Raw genomic sequence first — 26,193 nt, 5'->3', positions numbered from 1 at the left:
TTCATCTCTGTTCCTGGTTCGATCCCAAATGAACTTTTTTGCTGTACAAACACTGGGTTTTCTCGAGATTTTCCCGTTTCCTCCTCCTTTCTTCATTTCATTCATTTCTCTTCATCATCGTCTCTTTAGCCTACACAATGTAAAACAAAAATTTCATTTCATTTGAACATATCTTTGATGCAAGGGACTTCGCTTGACTTTTAAAGATAATTACAAAGTTATGAAAAGACTGTCTTCTATTTTAACGTGTAACATGAACGAATCATTTGCACAATTCTTTTATGAGATAATCGTGACAACGCGTTACTTCATCTTCTTCTGTTTGTTGTTACCTCGCTTGGCCTTTTAGCATCTGCAACATTTGTATCGTGATTTCATATGTTGCTGAAGTTAAGCAATTTATGTTTTTTCTGCTTCAAAATTCAGTCGTCGTTTTGTACTTCAATCGCCAGCAGAACTTTTCATTCTGAAGTAAACTCATTACACCAAGAAAGGAAAAAGCGTATAGAAAAAAATTACACATAAACACTAAAAATTCTACAGTTCTCATAAAATCTACAAGCTAAGTCGGGCGCAACACTGTAAGCAATTACGGTATTAGTGTTAAAGTTATGGTAATAGGGCATAAATACGGCCTTTTCATGGCCTATGACCATAAATATTACAGTAATACCATAAATGTTTAGGGTAATCGGTTGGCAGTAAATGTGACGGTAATCGGGCAGTAAATGTGACCGTAATTGTTTTCACTGAAGTACAGAATCTAAGTAACTGAAAACAGACGCAGAATTGTTGCCTTGCATCAATGTGGGAAAAAAAGCCTTGGCGAGATTCAATACAAAAGAGAATTTTCTTGTGGCTCTATGTATAAAGGGTGTGTGGTCGAGGAAAAATGAAAGGAAACTCCACCTACACACAAGCCGTCAGAAGAACTAAAGTGGGGAATTTAGCTCAGTTCACAGGCACTGGATTCGGACGGCTGTCCTTTAAAGTAAAAGATCATTGGGATATTAGAGTTAATAACGAAGAAATTCTATGAAAGAAGAGAGACAGGGCTAGGGTTAGGATTATCGGTTAGGGTAGGTGTACCTTCATGACGTCCGGGCGTGCGTTGGTCCCTCTCTGGTCTCCTGGTATCTTGCTATGGATCTGGTCCTGGACTATTGGCGGGATATCGCGGGCATCCGCCAGTTCGTAGGAGAAGTCCGAGATTAGCTTCCACTCCGCACCGTTACTCCCGGCTTCAAATCTATAACGCTACTCCCCGAGACGGAAGTAACCGGGGCTATTTAAGGAGGGCCCCCAGGCTCGGTGACTATTCTGGTTGATATCGAAAGCGAGTCCCAGACGTCATAGGAGGTGTGGTTTTAGGTGTTGGGAGGAGACAGGAAGGTGTCTCTCGTAACTTTATTACAATAAATACATAACATTCATAAATTGCTGATGTAGCAAAACAACAACCAGTTGACTGTTGACAGTTCAGGACGCAAGCACTCTACACACAAACTCCACAAAACACAAATAAAATTAATAGAAACCTGTCACCAACATCATTGTCTGCATAACTCAATGCATTATTAATAACAGTCTTTGTGAATCGAAGCAAAGACACATTGATTCCTTTACACTCCCCCGTCTGGAACTGAAGATATATAAAAAAAAAACAAGTTTATTTTATATCATCGTTCATTGGATAATATGCACCACTAAATTGATAATCATGTGTATATATACTTATCACCGAAGAAAAAAAAACACCAAAATAAAATGAAAACAACACAGAAAACAAAATAAATGTTAATAATTCGATATTTAGGTTAGAAGTTCCAGTCTTCTTCGTATTACTGCACTTTTCTTTCTTTGTCTTTTGCGTTAAAAAAAGGACAAAAGCACACATATCCATATATATATTTGTAAACACAATAAACGTTCACTTGACGTATAAAGAAGCGTTCATTGAAGCACATGTCCATGTAAACACAAAAGCACGTGGAATTGTTTATAACCACGTAAGACCTTAAGAAAAATTTGCTGACTCGGAGCCCTTGAAAACATATCGGTCAGTAGTCTTTGACGATAGCACTTCCAAGAATGAAGATGGCCTGGCTGGCCGTAGATCAAAAAGCTTCCACTAGGACGGCGCTGTAGTCTGAACAGATACGAAGCACATATCGTCGAATGATGCAGTGTAATGGAACGAAGACGGGTATTATAATTATTTGTATTAGTTCGTATTCAAGAAAAAAAAGTTCAACTGATGAGTATCGAAGAGGAACTCTAGGTAGAATAAATAAGGTAAAGTAGTTATGAAAAGGGTTGAGAAAATAAGCTATGGGTTAGTTAGAACGGGGAGGGAAAAAAACAATGTGAATTAAGGAGGGAAGGGAGGGGTCATGTAACTACTGAAGTGTGACAGGGTTTCACGGCAGAATTGTGTGATATAGAAAATAGAGTTATAATCTCCAAAGGTAAAAGAGAGGAAAAAAGGTGAATAATAGAAGATTACGGGTAGAAAACACAGGCACACAGATGAGTTTCAGATGAAAATCCAATATGGCGTCAGAAGACGCTATCCTCGTAACGGTCCATCCGAAGCTTTTATTTAAAAAAAAACGCTGCATCTTGCTGGAAAAGTAAAACAGTGATCCACAATCAATCCATATGTACTCGATGTAGCATTCCTGGGGGGGGGGGCGGTGGCCTCTTGAAGGTCTACGATGGACGGCAACCTCTTCTTCATTTGCTGCTTAATGAAGGCATGGGAGGGAGAAAGAAACAGGTTTTAGGTATGAAATTAAAATAGCATAGAATTGACTAGAGAGAACTGAGACTGCGTAGAATGAGAATGTGGGAGGAAAAGTAAAAAAAAGGTTACAAAATGTAGATGCGGTAAAAAAAAATAAAAAAAAATTAAGTAGTTGGAACGTAAGTGCAAGGCTAATCTTAGTACAGTAGAAAAACAAAAAGTAAACGTACGGGGGAAGAGAAATAGAGGAAGAACAAGACAAAATTTAAAAAAGAAACAAAAATTAAGCATTAATATGACTTGTAATTGGTGCCCAACGACCAAATAATACCATACAACACAGAATCAACACAAGGCAATCTTGGAGGGAGGGAGGGTGTATGAGGGTGGGACCAGAATAATCATAAGGCTGAAACCATTTCCTGTTTCAGCTAATCTTCTCAAAAACAGGAACGGGGCCAGGTTATGCCGCCTAGCACTCGGCTAAAAAAAAAATATTATGATTATTCCAGTAACATGGGGGGGGGGTCGGGGGCACAAAAGGGGACCGAAGAAAGAAAAATTAATGTAATAAACCAATTGTATGTTTGAAATGTACGTACGCTAGGTTTCATTGTTGAGGTGGTAGGTATACTCAGAATCAAAATAATTGTGATCCCAGTAGAAGTTTACTTAAATTGATGAAACGTAACCAAAATACTTGGTAGGCAACTAGCGGCAAAACTACAAATAAGTGAGATAATTACGTAAGAAATGAGTTTTTGTAGAATCTCGTGTGTTGTTGATCACGGGGCGAGATTCCGAAACAGATGTCACTGTAGATAAGGGTAGACATTGCTTATCACTAATATTTTGACGGAATCGGTCATTAAAATGCCGCTTGTATAGTTTATAAAGTAAGAGAATTCCAATAGATAATAAAGATATCTCGAGCACGTGGACAACAACCCAGGCGGTGTCACGGAATGAGAAGGTTTCTTCCGCTCTCACTGTTAAAAAACAGGAGCAAAAAGCCAGAAGTATCTAAAAAAAACAAATGTCTAAATAAGCATGAAAACTGATATTTTGTATCGCTTAGTGGCTAAATCTAGTACCTCCTAAATCTTCAGGGCTAAATCAAAAGCAGAAATTCTAGGGTAAAATATGCATCTTTCAAGACTGCTATTATCCAAAAATAGCTGGGCAAAACGTGCCCACTCAAATAAGGTATCGTAAAAAAAAAGGGTATTGCAACACTTCAACACAAAGGAGAATTACTCAACAAAACTCAAATATTTCTCTTGTCCGAAAAATGGACACATCACGGAAAATAAACTTCACAAAACTCCCTTCTTCCCTTTTTGTGTTGAAAAAAAAAACAATAACTTGACTCATTTAACATAAGGTGGAATTTGACTTCAGACACCAAGGACAGGTAAACTAAAACGTCAATAACCTGACAAATCAATCTGTCACGACACAAACAACACTGTATGGTCCTGTAAAACAAAATCATCCCGGGAACACTATGATAAAACAGGAACCAAACAACAGAAGCAAATTCCGATTCCAACAACCATGAGTCATAGATCCAAACAAACATAGACACAAAATAATGCATATAACGATTCTGCTTATACATAAAGAGAGAAAAAAAACTTAAGATTCCCTGGGTTGTACAGAACGGACTTGACGTCTCAAATTACATATCAAGAAACACTGAATGAGCGTTGCCAAACTCAAAATTACGACTAATATTGGGATCACAATAAAATAAGTAGTATGTAAGTTATTAAATCGCTTAACAACAAACTCAGTATGGTTAATTTTCAATTTCTGTAATTCCAGGTACGTCATCTCAAATTATTGTCATTGAGTAAATAACAAAAGACAAGGGAGAAAAAAAAGAGAATTCTAGCGGGATTTCTTCGGTTGCACGAATGGTGGTGGTAATTTGCATGTTATTTTTTTCTTTGCTTCTGACACATACAGCAGGACGACTATACATAGTCCGTCCATAACATACACGTACTAATCTAGATTATAGTTCCCTGGTAGGCCAGTAACAAACTAATCCAATATAATTAAAATATGTGTTCTCTTTCAGGTCTATTGTGGAAAGTAAACATGCATCAATCGCTCGTACGTTCGTTGATTTTCTTTGTCAAATTGACAGAACACAACCATGTCCACCAAATCCAAATTCTCTTCCAAAAACTTCCGTATGCAATCCAAAGCAATACGGCATGCTTCTTCCTTGGGAAAAAAGAAAATCCCGGTGGCAATGTTCGGAAAGGCTATGGATCTAAAGCCACTCTTCAATGCGAGACTTAAGGCTTTTTCATAGCACGCTTGTAGTTTCCTTGGGTTCTTGTCTGGTGGAGCGCTAACGTGTATGACGTAGGAGGCAGGGAGGTTATAGGCATTGGTGACACAAACATCTCCAACTTTTAGGTGACTAATCTTCTCGCAGTCCTGAAGTAAGTCTGGTCCAGCAGCCTGGTGGATCGCTCGGTCAACACCTCCACGTGGCTCCAATGACGTGTTCGTACTGTTCACTATACAGTCTCCGGAGAGCGAGGTAATACTTCCAAAATATAGGGCTATTTTCTTGTTGATCTCGTGGTTGGCTGAAAACTTTGGGCACATTCTATCTTTTAAGGTTGAGGTGGGGGAAGCCATGTCGTACCAAGTCGGTAGGTCCACCATAGAAACTATATCCCTGACAAACATACAATCAGGAACAGCATCATCTCTGTCTAAATTTGGTTCTTCAACTAAGAATTGGGCGAAATCTCCATTAACAGCTGGTAGCGCGGGATCCTTGGCACCTTCACCTAAGACAGTAGGGGAAGAGGCATCTAGCTTCTGAACATCCTTTTCAGCATCTTTTCCTGGTGGGTAATACTTTTTTAAACGGTCAACAGCGAAAGAATCAATCTTAATTTGCCCATGTCCTGTCCGAAACTTTACATAGTAACTGTTGTCATGTTTGCTTCCTTGAATTATACCTGGACCAAAGTATTTCCCTGAGAAAGCTTTACAGTTACCTTTCTTAACGGTTGAATCAAAAATCCAAACCAGATCGCCTTTCTTAAAAGTTTGCTGTTTCTTCTTTTTGTTGTACGATTTAGCGGAAATCAAAAATCTTTTATACAAGTTATCATGGGCTCTTTCCCGTATATATCTTAAACGTTCTAAACGATCTTGGTTATCTGAAAATTGACACTGTGTGTCCAACATGGCAGAATGTAATAGTTTAGGAGAAAAGCCATGGAGGCACTCAAATGGAGAAATCTGCATACTCAAATTACATGTGACGTTATAGGAAAAAACAATCTGTGGTAAAAGTTCAATCCAATTGGACTGGTTATCTTTGTCCAATGCAAGTTTCAGTTGCTGTTCAATATGTCTTATGGCGACTTCCACCTGACCTAAAGAATAGTGTCCTGCCACATCTGCAAAGTGTAATTGGATATCAAAGGTATTACACAGTTCCTTGAAGACTTGACTCGTAAAAGCTGAGCCACGGTCGCATGCCAATTCAGAAAAAAGACCATATTTCAAAATAACTTGCTCGTACAAAAATTGAGATACAGAAGCAGCTGATGTATCGGGCAAAGAAGCAGCTATACAGAATCGAGTTCCCTCGTCGACACAAACAACCAAATAACTGTGTTTAAGGATGTTGTTGCTGGGGTATTTCCCGGAAAAATCTATATATATCCTATAGAAGGGTGGAACGCTGGGATGGGTCTGTAGATTTCCTAGAGGCTTGCCACTCCTCTTCTTCAACACTTGACAAACAATACATTCCTTGCACTTCCGATAGACAAATTTCTTCATGTCCAAAAAGTATACAGACTTTAATAGCAAATTATACGTTTTGGAAAATCCAGCGTGGTTTGCTGCGAGTTTTTCAGCATGGCACTTCTCAAAAACTCGGTCTCTCAAGGACAGTGGCACAGCGACTAAATGAACTTTTCCAAGAGGCGTGGAGTTGACTTTGTATAGGGTAGAGTTCCTCATGGTAAAGTGTGACGCTCTTCGCTCGAAAGCAGGATCCTTGTCAGGAGCATCCTCCAAGTAGGCGATAATCTTGCTAAAGTATTGATCTTCTCGTTGAGCTTTTCTGAGATCAATAGCATCGTTATCTTCAATGAAAAATATCCGGGGATCCGCCGCACTTGCATCCTCATCGGTAATATCACGCTTGTGATTAACAAAACGGCTGAAAGCATCAGCCTCTACATTGCTGGCTGCGGCGACGTGAGATATAGTAAAATGGTAAGCTTCAATTTCCGTGAGCCAACGAGCTAGTTTTCCAGTTAAGTTCTTGCTATTCTTTAAATATGTTATGGCTTTGGAGTCCGTGTGAAGGAAAAAATGTCTTCCCAAAACAAAATAGCGGAAAGAGCGCAAGGCATATAGCAGAGCTAGGAGTTCTAGATGGTAAACAGAAAGATTCTTCTCAGCAGGCCCCACTGCACGGGATGCGAATGCAATAGGCACCAGTTCAGATTCGGGATCGTCGGATACGGGTTGTTTTGCGACGGCAGCCAAACCTCGGATCGAAGCATCCGTGTATATATGCAAGTCACGTTCGGGTTTATAGGCCAATAAGGTTGGAGCTTCCAAGATGGCGGTCTTCAGCGCTTCAAAGGAATCCTGCTGGGATTTACCCCAGGTAAAATCAACATCCTTCTTCATCAACTTCTGAAGAGGATCCGCGATAATCGCAAAATCCTTGACATAACGCCGCAAAAAGGAGCAAACTCCAAGAAAACTCTTGACTTGTTTCTTCGTCCGTGGCCTCTTGTAATCTCTAATGGTGTCCAACATCTTATCGGAAACGGACATCCCAAAACTCCCAAGCTTGTGGCCAAGTACGACCAAAGAGTGGTGAGCGATTTTGGTCTTCTCGGGGGACAACTTTAAACCTCTGGAACGAAGTCGTTCAAACAGAATCTTGCATAAGTCGAGCATTTCAGCCACACTACTGGAAACTACATAAAAGTCGTCCACATAATACATGATGTTTGATGAAGGAACTCCAGCAAGCGTTAATTTCACCAACCTATTCAACGCTGCGGCACTTGAAATGTGCCCCATCGGTAGGCAGTTGTATACATAGGATCCGAAGCCTGGAATTGAGAATCCTGTGCACTCCCTACTCTTCTTAGTAAGCTTAATTTGGAAGAATCCGGCTTTCATGTCAGAACTCGTGTAAAAAAGCTTTCCCGCCATGCGTCCTAAGATGTCCTCCATCGGTGGCGTCGGATAATTACAGGGCATCGATTGCAGGTTTAAAAATCTGAGGTCCGAAACGAATCTGAAGTCTCCAGAGCGTTTTCTGACCAAAATAATAGGGTGATTCCATGGGGAAGTCTCTGCCGAGATTACATTCTGACGTAGGAGAAGATCCAACTGTTTTTTGACGACATCTCGAAGGTGGTAAGGTACTGAATACGGAGCCTTGTTCACTGGGGTCTCATCAGATAGCCTAATTTCATGTTCAAAGCCTCTAGCGACGCCCACGTCTGTGTCCGACCAAGAGAAGACATCCGCGAAGGAGCGGATAAGATCGTAAAATTTTTCCTTGTCCTCCGGGGCGAGGTCTTGATTGACGTCCACTCGGGTGGGATCACACATCTTCTGTGATGCGGCTAACTGCTCTGGTGGTGGGGTGTATTCCTCCGTGGTGTTTGCCACAACTTCATCCGAATCAACAGGCACCTCCTCAAAGTCCTCTGCCAGACCAAGAACTGTTCCCATGCGTAACTTCACTGGGGTGGTGGTGGGGTTGGTCACATAAACGACTGGTGTCTCACCATTTACTAAAACTCGTGGGATAAAAATTCCCAATAACTCTTCAATTCGCTGAGACGGGGACAATAACAACTTTTTTCCGGTGATATCAAGCGAATTTCGGAGACGGACCAAAGTATGTGACCGCGGTGGCAACACAGTATTTTCAAAAACTCGAAAAACAGGAGTAGAACAGCTAGCAACTTTACTTGTAAGGACTTTGGATAAATGCACCTCTAAATTTCGCCTCGGCAATGAACGAGACGGTAAACGACCAAAGTAAGAAAGAGTAAAGGTATTACTATCATAATCAATTAAGGCTCTATGAATATTCAAAAAGTCAGCTCCAAGCAAGGGACCATAGTCAAAGTGTGGAATAACTCGAAACACATGAGAGAAACGTCTCCCATTAATATCAAACTGGAGAATCGCCAACTCAGAAACCTGTATAAACTTGCCAGTAACACCTCGTAAACGAGTATTGATGCGATATCTCCTAGCACTTTCTGGTACTAAATTCGAACCGACGCAACTGACCTGGCTGCCACTGTCGAGCATAAATTCAGTCTGGACTCCTCCCATAATAACACTGATATGAGGCAACTCATTCTGGGTGAAAAGAGGGACCGTAATTCGGAGAGAATGGGTAGCAGTGGTCCAATTTGCTACCCTAGCAGTTAGTTTAAAGTCGCCCTGCAATATCTAGCGATATGATTAGGGCCTTTGCATCGAAAACAGATAATAGGTCCCTTTTTTGAGGAGTCGTTGTTTTGGGACGACCCTGTATTTGATTCGGACCGGTTAGGATCGGTTTGGGGCACATGAAAACTATTGGCACCATTATCATTGTTTTGTTGCCTGTTATTACGTGGAAAGTTTCGTCTATTGTTATTTCTTCTATTGCGTGAGCCATTGTCATTGTTTTTGTTTTTACTGCCATCAGAAAAAGCGGATATTTGCAACGTTAACTTAGATAATTGTTGCTGTAATTCAAGCAAACGGCCATTGACGTCATTACTCTGCTGCGTTTGCTCTCGTGGCGAGTCAGCAGCTCTAACAGCTGTTTCCTGTCTATATGCTGCGTCAGCAGCTGTTACATAAGGAAGGCTGTCTGCCGGCTTATTGCTGACCAAGGCAGACTGCAAAAGCACTGAGTTCTTTTTAATGAACTGATCTAATTCCTTCCTCTTTGTCAGCAATCGTGCTTTTTCCTCTAATATTAACTCATCGACGAGTGCAGCGAGATTTTCATATTCTTTTTTAATAACAGCACGAAAATATTCAGGTTGAAGACCTTCGATAATGTACTGTATTTGTGCTTTTTCTGAGGCTGTAGGATCTGATCTAAGAATGAGATCCTGTTTTGAGTAAACGTAGTCCATCACGCTCTCATCCGTACCTTGCTCTCGAGCCCTCATCTGCGCAACAGTAAAGTGGGGAAGCGCATGATCTTTAAAGGTTTGACGGATTCGTTCTTTAAACTGGTCATAATTCCACTGCGCAAATTCGGGTTTTGACTCGATTGCTGAATACCAATTTTCAGCACCTCCTTTCAGTAATGACCCTAAAATTAACTTCTTACGGGCTCCTGTCCAGCCGTTGACTTCGGCCACAGTTTCGTATTTCCTCAAAAATCTGTCCACATCCTCCCCGAAACGAGCATAAAACGGCTCAGGTCTAATAATCGAATTCATATATTGGACGGGACCTTCGCCTCCTGCATTATTCGCTGCAGATGCCATATCTGATACTTTAGGACTTAAAGAAATGGAAGAGGACCCAGAAATCTCAGAGAAGGTATCGGATAAACGTAACTGCCTACGTAAGTTATACAAATATTGGCGCGTAACCTTAGCGGACTTAGGGGAAGAACACGCGGCAGGCTCAAAATATACAGTATCGCTGTGGTCTAAGATTTCTTCTGTAGGCACACCTAACTCCTCATGTAAGTAACGCAACATAGACAAAAATCTCTAAAAATTTGGGCACACAACTACACATCACATTAATACTATAACTCAATAATTAACTTAAAAATAATAAAATAATACCGAGAATACGCTAATATACACAAAAAATAAGAAACGCACTATACTTCGGAGAGAGTTAGAAAAAAAGACATCTCGCCAGGACCCAAGTGTCATGCAAAAAATAAGAGGATACATAGGTGAGCTATTTTCCAATTGAGGAGAACCTCTCGGACTCTAGCGCCACTACGCCCCTAAACGAGGAAGTCAGATCGGTCAGAAGTTCCATCTGAACGCAATGACCTCCGTGTGCGGACTCGACCAAAAGGCCTCGACGCTAAAGTAGTACTTTTTGCTCGAAAGTAAGACGCACACCAAAAGAGCATTCACAATAGGGTGAAACCCTCCTCGTACAGTGCTACGCCCTTAGCAAGGTTCTGCTCGGGGTACGTCCATACCTCCGCAATAAACCTCGCACAGACTCGGCAAAAATGCCTCACTGCAAAAGTAGTGAAATGCGAAAGACCCAATAGACAAGAGAGCTTATTGGCCTCCACTCTGGTGAAACCATCCGTCTGTTGCGGAGATACGCCCAATAACTGGTCTCGATCGGGGTGCGTGTGCTACACTCCCGCAAGAAAACCAGTCTAGACTCGGCACTGAAATGCCTGCTCCAACAACAGCTATTGGCCAGAAAAGAAAACAAGAAAAACATGCACTACTAGAAGATTGACCTAAAAACATGCAGAGATAGAACTGACAGGGTAAAAACAATTCTCCACCAAGTAGGACACTAGCAGGAGTAAAAAGAAAGAGTAAAAAGCCACATCTCCACCATATAAAGGGTGTGTGGTCGAGGAAAAATGAAAGGAAACTCCACCTACACACAAGCCGTCAGAAGAACTAAAGTGGGGAATTTAGCTCAGTTCACAGGCACTGGATTCGGACGGCTGTCCTTTAAAGTAAAAGATCATTGGGATATTAGAGTTAATAACGAAGAAATTCTATGAAAGAAGAGAGACAGGGCTAGGGTTAGGATTATCGGTTAGGGTAGGTGTACCTTCATGACGTCCGGGCGTGCGTTGGTCCCTCTCTGGTCTCCTGGTATCTTGCTATGGATCTGGTCCTGGACTATTGGCGGGATATCGCGGGCATCCGCCAGTTCGTAGGAGAAGTCCGAGATTAGCTTCCACTCCGCACCGTTACTCCCGGCTTCAAATCTATAACGCTACTCCCCGAGACGGAAGTAACCGGGGCTATTTAAGGAGGGCCCCCAGGCTCGGTGACTATTCTGGTTGATATCGAAAGCGAGTCCCAGACGTCATAGGAGGTGTGGTTTTAGGTGTTGGGAGGAGACAGGAAGGTGTCTCTCGTAACTTTATTACAATAAATACATAACATTCATAAATTGCTGATGTAGCAAAACAACAACCAGTTGACTGTTGACAGTTCAGGACGCAAGCACTCTACACACAAACTCCACAAAACACAAATAAAATTAATAGAAACCTGTCACCAACATCATTGTCTGCATAACTCAATGCATTATTAATAACAGTCTTTGTGAATCGAAGCAAAGACACATTGATTCCTTTACATATGGTTAACGTACGCACCTTGAGTACGGAAGACCGACTTCGATTCCTGCTGGTAGTTCATGTAAATCAAATCCCACGTTAAGCTGTAGGTCTTGTACTGTTTGTCAGTGTTGAACTTCAAACAAACCAGTACAAGAGACAAGCATACAGAAAATTTTGTCAATCGTCAACGTAAACTATTGCTTTAAGACTACCGGAATCATGGAAGAGTACATACTTAAAGTAAATATAATAACTGAATTTTACAGTATGTAGAACATGCAAAATAAGCCGATGTTTAAATAGAATATGGTTAAAACGAGTTTTCGTTACCATTTGGTTACACATTTTTTGATCTTGCCTATAGCGTTTGAAGAGTATTTTCAGGTATTGTTCGTTGTGGTTATTTGTGTACATACTCTCCGCGATGGTGCAGCAGCTATTGCCTCCTGGTGACAAGGGTTAAGGAATCATTCTTGAAGGAAATCGGAGGTTAATATTTTTGAAAATGTTATTTAGTCAAAGGTTTAGAAGTAAAAAATGAAAACTTTAGTGTAATCCTCGTGGCAGTGGTTCCCAACCGGTGTATTCCGATAGAAGACGAGGAATTGGAACTAGAATACAACTCGTCGATGATTTGAAAAATAGAAGAAAATATTGAGAGTTAAAAAAGGAAGCTGAAGATAGAGAAACGTAGAAGAAGCATTTCCAGACTCAAACCTAAAATTAAAAACATTAGTCCCAGAACCTCTCAAAAAGCAGGACACTTAATATAATAGTAATAATATACGGCCTAGTTTATTAATCCGAATTAATATTTTAAAGCAGGTGATGCTTGCATATTAATAGCTTAACCCTAACAGCACAATTACATAGCATCCCGGCGGGAGCTCATGTGGTTCGGATTCCACGTTAATCAGTAGGTCCACGTCTCATATAGCCTCGCTGCTGAACGGGACGTTAAACTCAAAATCAACTCAACTCAAGTCACCAAATTACATAGCAGGCATATGACTATCATGTTCCCTCAGGTACCGGTACATGGGAATGTACCCAGTATGTGTCTTATGTACTTATGAGAGAGAAATCACATGGATGGCAAGTGATAGTCACAGTCTATGTCTGCCACTAGGCACATGTCTGACATGTACCTGGGGAACTTACCTAGTATGTTCTAGGTATGTTCTTCCCCATACCGTAAGCGAAAAGTACTCCCCCAAAATATGTTAAATCGCCTCTATGCATAATTTGTTTACATTAAGGCGAGTCTGAAAAACACTTTAAAAAGTAAAAAAAAATGCTCGGGGGTGGGCGCGAACCACCAACCTTTTGATTAGTAGGCTCGTGCTCTTCCGACCTTTTTATAAAAAAAAAATCAACTGAGCGTACTTCAGTTTCCTAAGTAACCCGAGTTTCCTCGTATACAAGGCCTCTTTGACCGTTACCAAATTCGACATGGACACGAATACATAAATATCCAGAACAGTTAAAATTCCGATCTTGCTCTTCAAAGGGATTCGAACCCCCAGTGGATTGCGCCTCATGAGCCGAAGCCGAACGCCCGAGAGCACTCAGCTATTGCCACCGGCTATTAGCCACGGAAGTGATGAAGAAAAGGTCGCTTGTAGAGGGATAAACCCTTGGTGTCTTCTCAATTTGGCTATTCAGAGTGCTCTTGTAACCCTGTATATTCGACGATAACCGTTTCGGATCAATAAAGTCCGCTCGCCATGTAATTTTATAACAAAATCACTCGTCTCTTTACTTTATTTCATGGTTCTTCCATATTCACTTTCAAATGATCGGCGACAGTTGGCACGTAAAAAATACAATTCTTTATCCCTAACTATGTAAATAATTAACTGTTCACATATGTATAAAATTTTCATCTTAATTCTTATTGATCAGCTATGTCATTCCTTTCTTCTAAATTCATCTTCCATGTTTGATGCATTTGTTGCTTCTTTTTTCTAAGCGATTGTGTACTAGAAGGACAGAAAGTGGAGCAGAAAGCGCGAGAAACCACTGCGCATGAGCAAATGCAAACAGCTGACTGTCATTCGTGCGTCGCTCCAGATATCAATTATGTGTCATAAGTATCTGAAAAAGTATGCACCTAAATGAAGTACCTCGAATATGAAAGATATATGTTCCCTGTGACGACATAAAAACAAATGACTATCACAGTGCGAAACTGAGCCAGGTATATAAATGCTACATTTGTGGTACGAAAATATCCTAGTCGCAAATATCAATTAGGAGTAACAAGTACCTAAAACTTTAGGAAGCTAAAATACATACTTAGCACATGAATACCATATGTACCAAGTGTCGGGTACCTGAAAAGTAGCTGGGACACCTAAATGGCACATGCCTAGCACATCTTGTGGAGTTAGGGAAGTTGTTATGTTGAGATTTATTTTGCATTAATCTTTAATTTTTTTTTTGGTTGATATTTTTTGCTATTTCTTCTTTTTGGTTTTTGTATTATTTTTTTCTGAATTGGTTGAAATCTAAGTAACGTACATTACGAATATGCCTAGTGTGAGCTGGCCCGCAGCCCATATGTTGGAAAACAGTGTGTTAGACTGTCCACTTCTATCTGTTAAAACGTGATTTTTTTTTTCATTCATTCGGTGAGGTTCTAGTATATTATGAGTGTCGATGTGAGAATTCTGTACTCCTCACGATAAGATTCTTGGATGCTTCAAAGTTCACGAGTCTAACGCCGTTGTCATTGCTTTCCTTATGAAGACTTTCGTTCCCTATAATTGGTTTCATATACTTCCGCCCTATCATGAAATCTCGTAATAGATTTTTCATATGGTATAGCGTGAGTTAGTAAATATATTTGTTGTACCCCCATGCTCAAAAAAATTGCATGTATACTGTAACTCACGAATTTTCGCATTTATTCCGTTTTCCTTACATTTATGGATAAAATTCTGTTATTAGTAAGTGGTGATAATAGAAAGCAACCCAACTAAGGAGATATTTCCAAATAATATAAAATAATAAAATTATAAGCGAAAAAGAAAATTATGCTCGGTTTTGCATGCTTTCGAGGAATTTTCGCAGTAGCACAGCACGATTGTGCAAAGAATTTCCAATTAGCAGTCGGAAAGTTGAATGAAGGAACTGGGAAGTGGAGTAAAATATTGCATTTATTGGTTTAAACGTAGTGTCTAGATTGTCTGCCAAATATAAATTAGATTCTGTAACCAAGATGTCGTACGAAAATATAGAAACAAGAAAACTCTTATCTTAAGGTTGAAAGTGATACGCACTATGGCTATGAGCATTTATTTGTTAAGAAAAAGGGAACAAGCAGAAAGCAGTTCCCGTGGATAGGTGGGTAGTGTGGTGGACTACTAGTTCTTATACTATTTTGACACCAGATCAAATCCCATCCCATCCCATTTTTTTTACAAAACATAATAGAAAGTATATAATTTTCATGTTAATAAGAACTGAAGCAATATAATACGGAAATAACTTATTGATATTTTCCTTTAATGACGTATTTATCCAGGATTAGAGTACTATAATTGTTAATAGCTATTGTTTTCAGTTTATGCTGTTGTATAGCTTCTCTCATCCTCTTTTGTTGGAAAAAGAACAATTGTGTCTCCAACAAAGTGTGAAGGAAATATGCGGACAGTAACAGACATCTTACTATCAAACGTGATGAAATGGCAAGTTTGTCATTATTTAAGAGAAAAAAACTTTAGGAAATTACTGAAGTTGGTTTCTCTTTAGCTTTCAGCTAAAATATACATTTATAAGACTATAATGTAAGGTAAGCGACCATACACATTCGAGCGAAAGATAATTCTTTTATACAAATATTTTACTGGTTTAGGTGCGTGAAACACCAATACACCATGGTCTCGCGTATCTGACCTTCGTTTATTCCACATACCGTATTATCTGACATATCATTGCAGATAAAAATAGCATTAATCGGTAAGAAGAACTGCAAGTTGTGGACTTAATTTATTTTTTGATGCTCTGGAATCTATCGCCTAGCGCACCCGTCTACCCCATGCCTTGTATGTCTATCATTCAGTGCAGACACGCGTCCAGGTTTCCTTTTCAGAGGGGTCCTAATACGAATCCTGTAAGCACGTAATTCTAATGTTTTAAAAATATCACTAAAATATCAATACTACTACTACTACTACTTATAATTATAATAATAATAATAATAATAATAATAATAATAATAATAATAATAATAATAATAATAATAATAACGCAACAGTTCTGTATTTCTCTTAAACTTTTCATACTTTTTATTTATAAACCGTTTTACTTTGAACAAGCTGCATTGTAGCACAAACAAAATAAAACATATTTTCAAGAGACATATTATAACTAAGGAAAACTGTCTGCTACGTATATCACATAACAAAAATAGCAAGAAGGCAATGAGTGTATCGTTCTAATACATTAAAGCTATAAACAAAACGGAAACGAAACGTTAATCCTATTTAAAAGTGTTTTTTAATTCCATCTGGAATCAATGGCATTACGGTATGTTCTTAGAATTAGAAAAAGGCAACAACACATTGTCCAAAGTTTAGACACTGACTCGAAGTAAATCCATATAGAAGAACCTCAAAAAGATAAAAGCAAGTTCATTAAAAAGTGCTTGAGTTTGAGAGGGGGCAGCCCCCAGGACTTCATGCTGGATACGTTCCTGATTCAGTGCAGTGCATTTATATGTTATAAAACATGATTATCAGATGCATAATATGTAAAATTAGTCTATATCATAGTTTTACTTTTAATAGGTCTTTTCTTTGGATTTGAGCATATACCTACTACCGTGCTGACCGCACACCACCCAAAAGTCGTGAGTGCCACAAGTTATCTTCTATGCCTTGGCACAATAAGCGCTGTTGCGTTCAGAGAGAGAGAAATAACTTAAGTCCACTGCACTTACATGCGTTAATAAATGTTAACTTATGTTTATAAATTATGTAAATGATCGTTTCGTTTCCTACATTTCTTAACACGTTGACTGCCATGTGTATGAAATTCCATACATACGGGTCTCCCGTGCAGCGCTGCGTGTGTAATTTTCCATACACAAACAATATCTTAAAAGTTCGTTGTGTTCATTCTATAGGTGTGTATGTAATTAGATACGTATGGCCTAGAAGTCAAAATTTAATGTCCATGCCACGTATTTACAAAACTATACACAAAGAAATTTATGAACAAAGATATTTATGGGGCTTAAAGAAAGGCGAAAACAAAGTATTACTGGCGAGTGTTGCCCGTGGTGCAGAGGTGATAACGTTCTACAGTTTTAAATTTAAACAAATAGAGTTCTAATTACGCACGAATTTAATTTACAGTGGGAAAGGCTCAGGAATTCGCTAGGATCGTTACAATATCGAACCCCGTGAACTGCACTGCAAACCTGTCCGCAAGCCCTCAGCAATATTCAATAGATATTGTGTTCTAATGTTCCTTTCAGTGCAAACCTACATACGAACTTCAATACTCGCCCTCAAACGAAAGTGCGGACTATTCATGATTTGCAGTATTATTATTTTTCTTAAATAACCTTCTCGCGAACCGTATTTCTAAATCGAAGGGTAGAGAGTCTGTCTCTCGCCTACTGTATTTTCCTAACATGTCTCCCAGCGATTTTTTTTATATCAATCACTTCTTAGTAGGATAGCTTTATCTAGAGACAACTGATTAATCTGGTATTTTATTTTTCCCTTTTTTATCTTTGCAAGTGACAATGATCGGTTGGACATTTCAGTCGCACCTACCTAATATTAGCAACATTTTATCGATAATTTCGTAACATTGTATTATTGATTAGCTTGGTTAGGCTTACTTAAAAACTTTTTCTTTGCACCGACGTGTCATCTATACCTTAACGTTAGATGAAAATACACTAGCTTTCACCGGGAATCAAATCCAGAACCAATGCACTTAAACCATTTGGGCACAACAAGGCACATTTAAAAAGAAGTTTCAATTTTGTTAGGAAGATTGAGATTACATGTAACATTTAAAAATATATTTAAGAATTGGTACGGATGAAATGCACTGAATTTTCTCGCTCGAATTTCTTAAACTGACTTGTGTTAGGCTGCAGGTATTACTGCAAACATTTACGTATTTGAAAAATTCGAATAAAATAATGGGTTTAGGAAAAATGTGTTTGAAGAAATTTTAGGCCCAAAAGTAAAGTAGCCATTAGTCATATTTCCTTACAAATAACTTATGCCATATATTAGAATTATTATGGATGTAACTATATGTGAACTATGAGCAAAATCGTCTGAATAATTTCTGAGACAGTCGTCGAAAAAGTCTCCCCCAAGAATAAACTATCACTTGTTGATCTTTTCAGAACAAATGAGTAGTGCTATGTTGTTACTGTTTTCATGATACATTTATTTATGAAATATGAACAAAATGGGGCTGAGTCATTCTTGAGAAAATCGCAGGGTAAAACTTATTCCCAAAAATGATATACCACTTCTAGATTTTCAGGATGATGAAATTACATCATTAGGTTATTTATGTAACATTTATTTATGAAATATGAACAACAAACATCTCCTGAGTTGGTTTTGCGAAGGTCATCGGGAAAAAGTTTACCCCCAAAGGTAAACTATTCTATCTGTAATTTTGAGGATAAACGATTTGTGTATATTGTGAATTATTTCTGTTGCTGACAGGTAAACTATGCCAAGTTACTTTTTGACCGACATTGAGTTATCATATTTTTTCTTACTTACATTAGTACTAGGGACACTAGAAACGTTTTGAGATGTGGACAACTGGATCGCAGAAAGTGAACAAGTTTCCCATCAATAAACCATCTACTCAATTCCACAAAATATTGTCTTGAAAACACTTTTTCGCTTCTCCTGTGAAATTAATATTTTGACTTACACTACTTCTCAGCTCCAGATTTATGAAATCTGTACCAAGTAGCTCGAGTATTTTTAAGAAAATCGTTGGGAAAAAATTCACCGTCAATGTAAACCTCTTTTGGATTTTTCTTTTTGGAACAAGCAAGTTATACCATACTGTAAGGTTACTACTGAAATATTGGTTACTGAAATTAGAACAAATTCGTCTCAGTTATTACTAGAGATCGGATGTTAGGCAAAATGCCTATTCTTTAATCTTAAAGATGTGATCAAAAATGAAGCTTTAAAGTTTATATCAGGGAGGTATAGTTTCAATTTAAGCTAATTTTATTTTGCCTATTTCTCCTATTTCGCCCCTTCCTGCCTAATTAATTAATTTAGTGCCTAATATTGCCTATTCTATGCATTTTCTTCAAAATAAAACTTTATTGGGAAAATATATAATTTAGTATTTTAAGAAATAATTCTGCCTCTCTCGAGAAATATAGGTGTTGCTTGTAGTGATAAGATGCCCTAAAACTTTGGACTGTTATGTGTACTGATAAAGTGCTGTAAAACTTTGGACTGTTATATGTAGTGATAAAGTGCTGTATAAAATATATTTACCAAATACACATGGAATACATGTCAATTTGTTTATACAGGATGGTAGGTAACTCCACCAACAAACTTTGGGAGGTGATACCTTATATGAAATGAAAGAAAAAAGTTCTGATAAACGTAGGTCGAAAAACGTCTCCTTTCAGAGTTATGAACCGCCAAAAATTCGAAAAATCATGTTTCGAAACGCCCTGCCTTAGAAACTATAGAACCTATCCCAAGCGGTTTAAGGAATTACACAGGAACTAGTATGCGATCTATCTAAATATCCATGTTTTATCATCCTCTGTTATCGGCTAAACGAACGTGCCATTAGTACTTAAAGGAGTATCCCTATACTTCAACTTCCTTTTCACAGTTCCTTTCACCGATAACGGAGGATGGTAAAACATGGATATTTAGATAGAGAGCATACTAGTTCCTTTGTAATTCCTTAAACCGCTTGGGATCGGTCCTGTAGTTTCTAAAGCAGAGCGTTTCGAAACGTGAATTTTCGAATTTTCGGCGGCTCATTACTCTGAAAGGAGACGTTTTTCGTCCCATGTTTATTAGAACTTTTTTCTTTCATTTCATATAAGGAATCAACTCCCAAAGTTTGTCTTTGAAGTTACCTATCAACCCTGTATATACAGTAAAAGAAGACATTAACAGGTATGCTTCTATATTCTTGGAACATTATCTATGACGAATCTATTTCTTAATTGTATTCAGTATTTAATTTCTCTTCATCACTTCGAGTTAAATTTTAGTGCCTATATTATAGTTTTAAGTACCTATTTACCTGCCTATTTTCCAGGTTTTTAATGCCTAAACATTCGGTATCTAGTTATTACTAACAAAATTGTCAAAAAGAAATCACTCTTTGAGAAAACAACTCCTTCTTGATGTTTTCAGGACAAACGAGTTATGCAGTATATTAGGTTATTACTGAAACATTTCTTTACGAAATATGAAGAAAATTACCTGGGGCGTTAATGGGAAAAGCGTTGGGGAAAAGTTCGCTCTAAGAGTAAACTACCCCTTCCGAATGTTTACATGACGAACGGTTTGTCATATTGTTACGCTATTAATGATACGTTTATTTATGAAATGTGGTTGAGAAAATTGTTCGAAAAAACGCATCCCATACAGTAAATTACACCTTATGTATTTTTCAGAGCAATGATTCGTACTACGGTGGAGGGTTGTTAATAAAATATATATTTGTAAAAATAAACAAAATCGTTACAGCTGTTTTTGAGAAAATTTAATTATTTTAAGTTTCTATCCTTCAGTAACCTACCCTTATTTTAGGTGTCGGAGGGTATAGAATTTGAAACGATAAAAACGTCATTTGTAGAATTCGGTCCAGATACGTTGAACATCATTGCCTCTATTCGAGTGCATGTGAAAGCGTGACGAACCGACAGACGAACAAATGGACAGACATAGAAAAATCAGTTTTTCGATATGTAGGGGCCATGAAAATTGTGTAATGGACCCGTTTGTCTCCATTACAGTTTCTCTTAATGTTATCTTTTGTGAGTCCTTATTTTGTGTGTTTACAGGTAATAATTCTATTATTATATGTTGCTGTTATTTAACTCGTTCACCCGCTAACAGTAGCTCACTGTTTAGTTAGAATCGGGACATTCTGAATCTGCGCCCTACAATGTACTGGCGCTAACGGGTCGGAATTTACAGCCGGTTTTCTTCGTTTTCTTTGACATGATATATATAATGATTTTAGATTAAGATAAACACTTTCAATATGTAAATCTAGAAATACATTCGATGTAAATTAAGTAGTCAACATGTAATTTTAATATCATAATTTGGTGAAATATTAGAAGTATAAATATTGGTTTTCTGTGTGTGAAATGTAATTGTAGATATGATATACTAATCATTATAATCTAAAATCCATGATAATTCTGCGACTGGATCTATATTCTTTCTTCCACTAGATCTATAATAAACATGTCAGGATACGATGGCTTAATATATTAAAAACAATACTCGTTATAAATATTTGCATTTGTATGTCCAGACAAATGGTGCGTGCTTTAATAGGCTTTTAACCTTATTAACCTTATTTGTAATATGATTCTGTACTGCTGACTAATGACATCCTAGTGTACGACAAAACAGAGAATATATGAAATTCTATTATATAAAAATAATTAATTGAGTTATGAAATTCTAGAATTTGTTTTGTATCCATTATGAGTAATATTATATGCTTGGGAATCGGTCTCTTGTGGAAGCAGCGCTCTAGATGATGAATTGGCCTCAGAATGTATATCATGATAATATGTATGTTAATACATGAAGTACGATACCTAATTGTCTAAGCCGTTGCAGATGTGAAGTGACCATTGTCAACATTTGCAATAAATATCTAAAATAGCCACGAATAATAAACGAAAGTGTGAATTAAATTGCTATATTTAATTCTGTTTATAACACATTGTGCTCCATCATTCCTGATGTCATATGGCTATCTTCACTTTTCATTCGTTCGATGGCTTTCCTACGTCATGCACCTTACCAGCAATCTGTAGTCCGATTATCATCCCTCTGCGTAGAGTCATGTGTTTGTGTAATACGAGAATGGCAACACGTGATTGAGGGTATGCAAAAGAGGAGCAATACAGTTGAATTCATTGAAATCTCGAATTCGATTTTTACCACTATCACCACAATTTCTTCTTTCGTCGCTCGAATGTGAAAACGAATAGGCTACACCGACAACTACGGTGATAATTTGTAATCCCCAAAATTTAGTGAGTTACGTTTAATGAATTGCCATGATAGAAAAAAGCTTATGCATGATATCATTTTAATATCAGTTTTTCACGCTAGTGTATAATTTAGGAAAAAGGTATAATTATCGTTCATATCCATAATATGTTTTGGAAGCATTCGTGTTCGGCACACACAGATCTGTATAATTTAGTTTTGTTCAAAGAAAACATTCTTTATTCCTTACACAGACTTATGATTGCCTTTATTGCACTTGTAGATATGAAAAAAGGAGAAAGTCAATACTCTAAAAAGAAACACATGCACACAAATACTTGAACAATCATTCAACATCAGCTTTTTTCTAAGTTTTTTTTTTATCACAACAAGCTATTTTACTTCATTCGCTGGAACTGTAAGGCTGCAGGTCGCGTGTCCTTTTTCTGTTCCTGACTCTCAGACACACACACATGAAGTGAATTGAACTTGGTCTGCCGTTCAAACACGAGGAGGGGAGGAGTAAGAATACATAAACTGAAAACAATCGCTTTTACCAATAGTACTCTAACCCTGAATAAATACGTCGATTAAAGGACACTATCAATAAGCTATTTCCTTATTATTCTGTTTCGGTCCTTATTAACATGACAATTATACACTTCCTATAATATTTTGTAAATAATAATAATAAGATGGCATGGGATGGAATTCGCTTTTGGTGTCAAAACAGTATAAGAACTACTAGTTCACGACGCTACCCACCTAGGCACGGAGACTACGTTTCCTTTGCTTTCTTAACAAATAAATGCTTATAGCCATAGTGCATATCACTTCCAACCTTAAGATAATACGAGTTTTCTTGTTTCTTTCTATATTTTCGTACGACATCTTGGTTACAGAAGCTAATTTATATTTGGCAGACAATCTAGACACTACGTTTAAACCAATAAATGCAATATTTTACTCCACTTCCCAGTTCCTTCATTCAACTTTCCGACTGCTAATTGGAAATTCTTTGCACAATCGTGCTGTGCTACTGCGAAAATCCCTCGAAAGCATGCAAAACCGAGAATATTTTGTTTTTTGATTATATTTTTATTAATTTATTATATTATTTGGAAATATCTCCTTAGATGAATTGCTTTCTATTATCTCCACTTACTAATAACAGAATTTTATCCTTAAATGTAAGGAAAATGGAATAAACGCGAAAATTCGTGAGTTACAGTATACGCTTTTATTTATTTATTTATTTATTTATTTATTTTTAGCATGGGGGTACTTTTTCGGGCAAAATGCTTCTTCTATCTACATATCATTACAATAAATAATTGCTTGAATTATAAGAAAATTATTTGATCGAGCAACAAAATGTTTATCATAGTTCAGGGCTATGTATTGCCATTGGCGCAGTTGAAGTGGACAATGGACATTTCCTTTTTGACCAAAGGTTGTAATTCAAAGACACCATCGTGTAGAACTAGTTTACAATATACCACATACCAAAAATCTCAGAAAAATATTTCTTCGTTACGGAGATACAACGCTTCAAACAATGGAAAAATGAGCTGCTTACGTCACGGCAGCACAGACAAGGGTTTTAGCGTGAGGTCACAAGTCCGTATCGCTCTGTGAGTCGCATTGAAAGCTTCAGGGAATCTTTTCATATTACTATTTCTTACTGCAAACAACAATTAAATTTAGTAGAATAGTGAAAGGAGAGATGGCAAAATAAGTAATACACCTACTGTATATAAACGTAACGTGTTAATAAGTCCTTTTTTCCTAGTTTGAAATACATTAATGGTCATTTGTAAGGTTCTATCATTACAAATATTTTAGATACTTGTACACTTAAGCAGGATAACTTTACTATTATATTACCCCAAAAATATTAGATTCTAAGCACTATACCAGTTCGTGCGCAGATTGAGAATATCTAGGCCATCATATTATAGCTTTTCTTTGTTTTGAAGATTTGTCGTGAATCTCCATGCTATTATACTACGGCTACAAATAAACACTTTCTGCATCAAAAAGCTCTTAAGCTCTTTAAAAATATTTGTATCTTATTACATCCTTTCATTTTTTCTACTATTTACTCTGCATATTAGCAGTTGGTCACCCCACACCATTGCTACAACTATTCTTATCTTAATTCTGCAAGAATCGTGTTATATAGCCCTTTACTTTCTTACTATATTTCTACAAGGGAAATGCTTTTGTGGTCACCATGATGGTTTGAAGCTAAAGCAAGCCGTACCGAATAGAGGCAGACAGATGGTTAGCCTGCCGAAAGGCTATCATAAACAAGATAAGTGCTCGAGAATTTTTTTGTCACCTAGGCGCCTGTTCTGAAACCTAGGCACCATAATAAAACAATTTCATAATGGGTCTTCATAATTTTATTTTTGATTTAACTTATTTAGGAGCCAGACTCCTATTTCCAATCGCCTTGACTACCTGACGTCCAGGATTTTTTGATGCTGAACAAGAGGAATATTGACAGAAATTCATTGTGTTACTTATGTTGTTACTTTAAAACTTCAGCTTTTTCTTTTCAATAACCTCACATGAAATAGTGTTCTAAGTATATAGACATCTTTCTCCCCCTTCAGATAGGCCCGTACCTACGGGAAGAAGCCCCCCTAAATTTTTACTGCCCCTTAAAATTTTCAAGGTAAGCTTGCAAATAAACTATAATATGGTGATGAACTATAATATTGTTGGATTAGCCCCCCCCCTCCTAACTTCTACCTGGCCCCCATACATTTTTGGGGTGGCTACAATCCTGCGCTCAGCTCTGAGATGATTAATGTTTGGTATATGGTGGTACATTTGCAAAACATTATATCGTGAAAGTATTGCATTTTGTGTTCTGAGGTCCACAAGAAAAAAGTCATAAAAGCAATTGTTTGAAGAGTTCAGTCTTTGTTACATTTCGACCAGTAGATTGATTTCTCTTACATTGTTTCACTCATTGGAACAGATTATTGTGTTCATTACTCATCATGATCTGTCACAAACATTCATTATCAAAGGACAGACTGGATCAATAGTGGAGCTCTCGCCTCTAGTGTGAGGGGTACCTGGTTCGAATTCAAGCCATATGAATTTGTGGTGCACAACATCGTGTCCGTGGATTTTCTCTCGATTCTGACGTTTCCTCCCACATGACCATTCTACCGATTCTTTTATAATCATTCACTCTCATTAATCATCCGTCTCTCTTTGCCTACAGGACATATTCGTGGAACATAAAAGTAGAAATTTAATTTTATTTTATTTAGTAATAAGCCACTGTAACTAGTTTGTTATCATTACTGTGAGACCACATCTGTTTATTTGTTGGTCTAAATGTTAACTCATGTGCTTCAAACACTTCAGCCAATTTGTAAATGTTCACATGGACTAATATAAACAATTAACGAGTATGTTCCATGGGCTAAAGATAACGACAGTAAGCGCGAAAATATTATGATGAAATAATATTGCTAATGTGCCAAGTAGTTCGATAATAGCACTGGTAAATTATCAGAATGCTCATGAACATAATTATCATCGTAAGTTTGTGCGTCCTTGTGTTGAACTCAATAAAGAATTTAGATAATTTTTACTTGGAGAAATGTTTTTTCATGTATTAATTTCCTTGGGCTTTCCTCTGAGCGCATAACTATCGAATCCACGATGAACTTGCATATAAGAAATCAAAAAATCTTTGTGTTTTATGTCCCACGGTTATGCCGGTTAGGCTAAAGGAGACGATGATGATGAATAATGAATGAAATGGAGGAATGAAGAAAGTGGGAGGAAACGGGAGAACCCCGAGAAAACCCACGCACACGGTATTTGTCCACCACAAAGTTCACTTGGCGAGGGCT

General features: G+C 37.7%; 1 protein-coding gene across 4 annotated transcripts in view; it reads left to right on the top strand.

The window, feature by feature from the left end:
- Nucleotides 1-26,193, top strand: part of LOC145665074 (uncharacterized) — a 128,617-nt gene that overhangs the window by 39,923 nt on the left and 62,501 nt on the right. The window contains exon 1 of one of the 4 annotated variants that reach the window (XM_081732339.1): nt 1,014-2,295. The exons of 2 other annotated variants lie outside the window; for them this stretch is intronic. The gene's annotated coding sequence lies outside the window, so the exon portion shown is untranslated. Of the gene's footprint in view, nt 1-1,013; nt 2,296-4,565; nt 4,675-26,193 lie in introns of those variants that run through there. One more of the 4 variants, XM_081732340.1, reaches the window with a different exon arrangement.

This window comes from Thermobia domestica, chromosome 11, assembly GCF_964235325.1.
Source record: "Thermobia domestica chromosome 11, izTheDome1.hap1.1, whole genome shotgun sequence".
Lineage (NCBI taxonomy): Eukaryota > Metazoa > Arthropoda > Insecta > Zygentoma > Lepismatidae > Thermobia > Thermobia domestica.
This window is presented reverse-complemented; position numbering and strand designations above follow the sequence as displayed.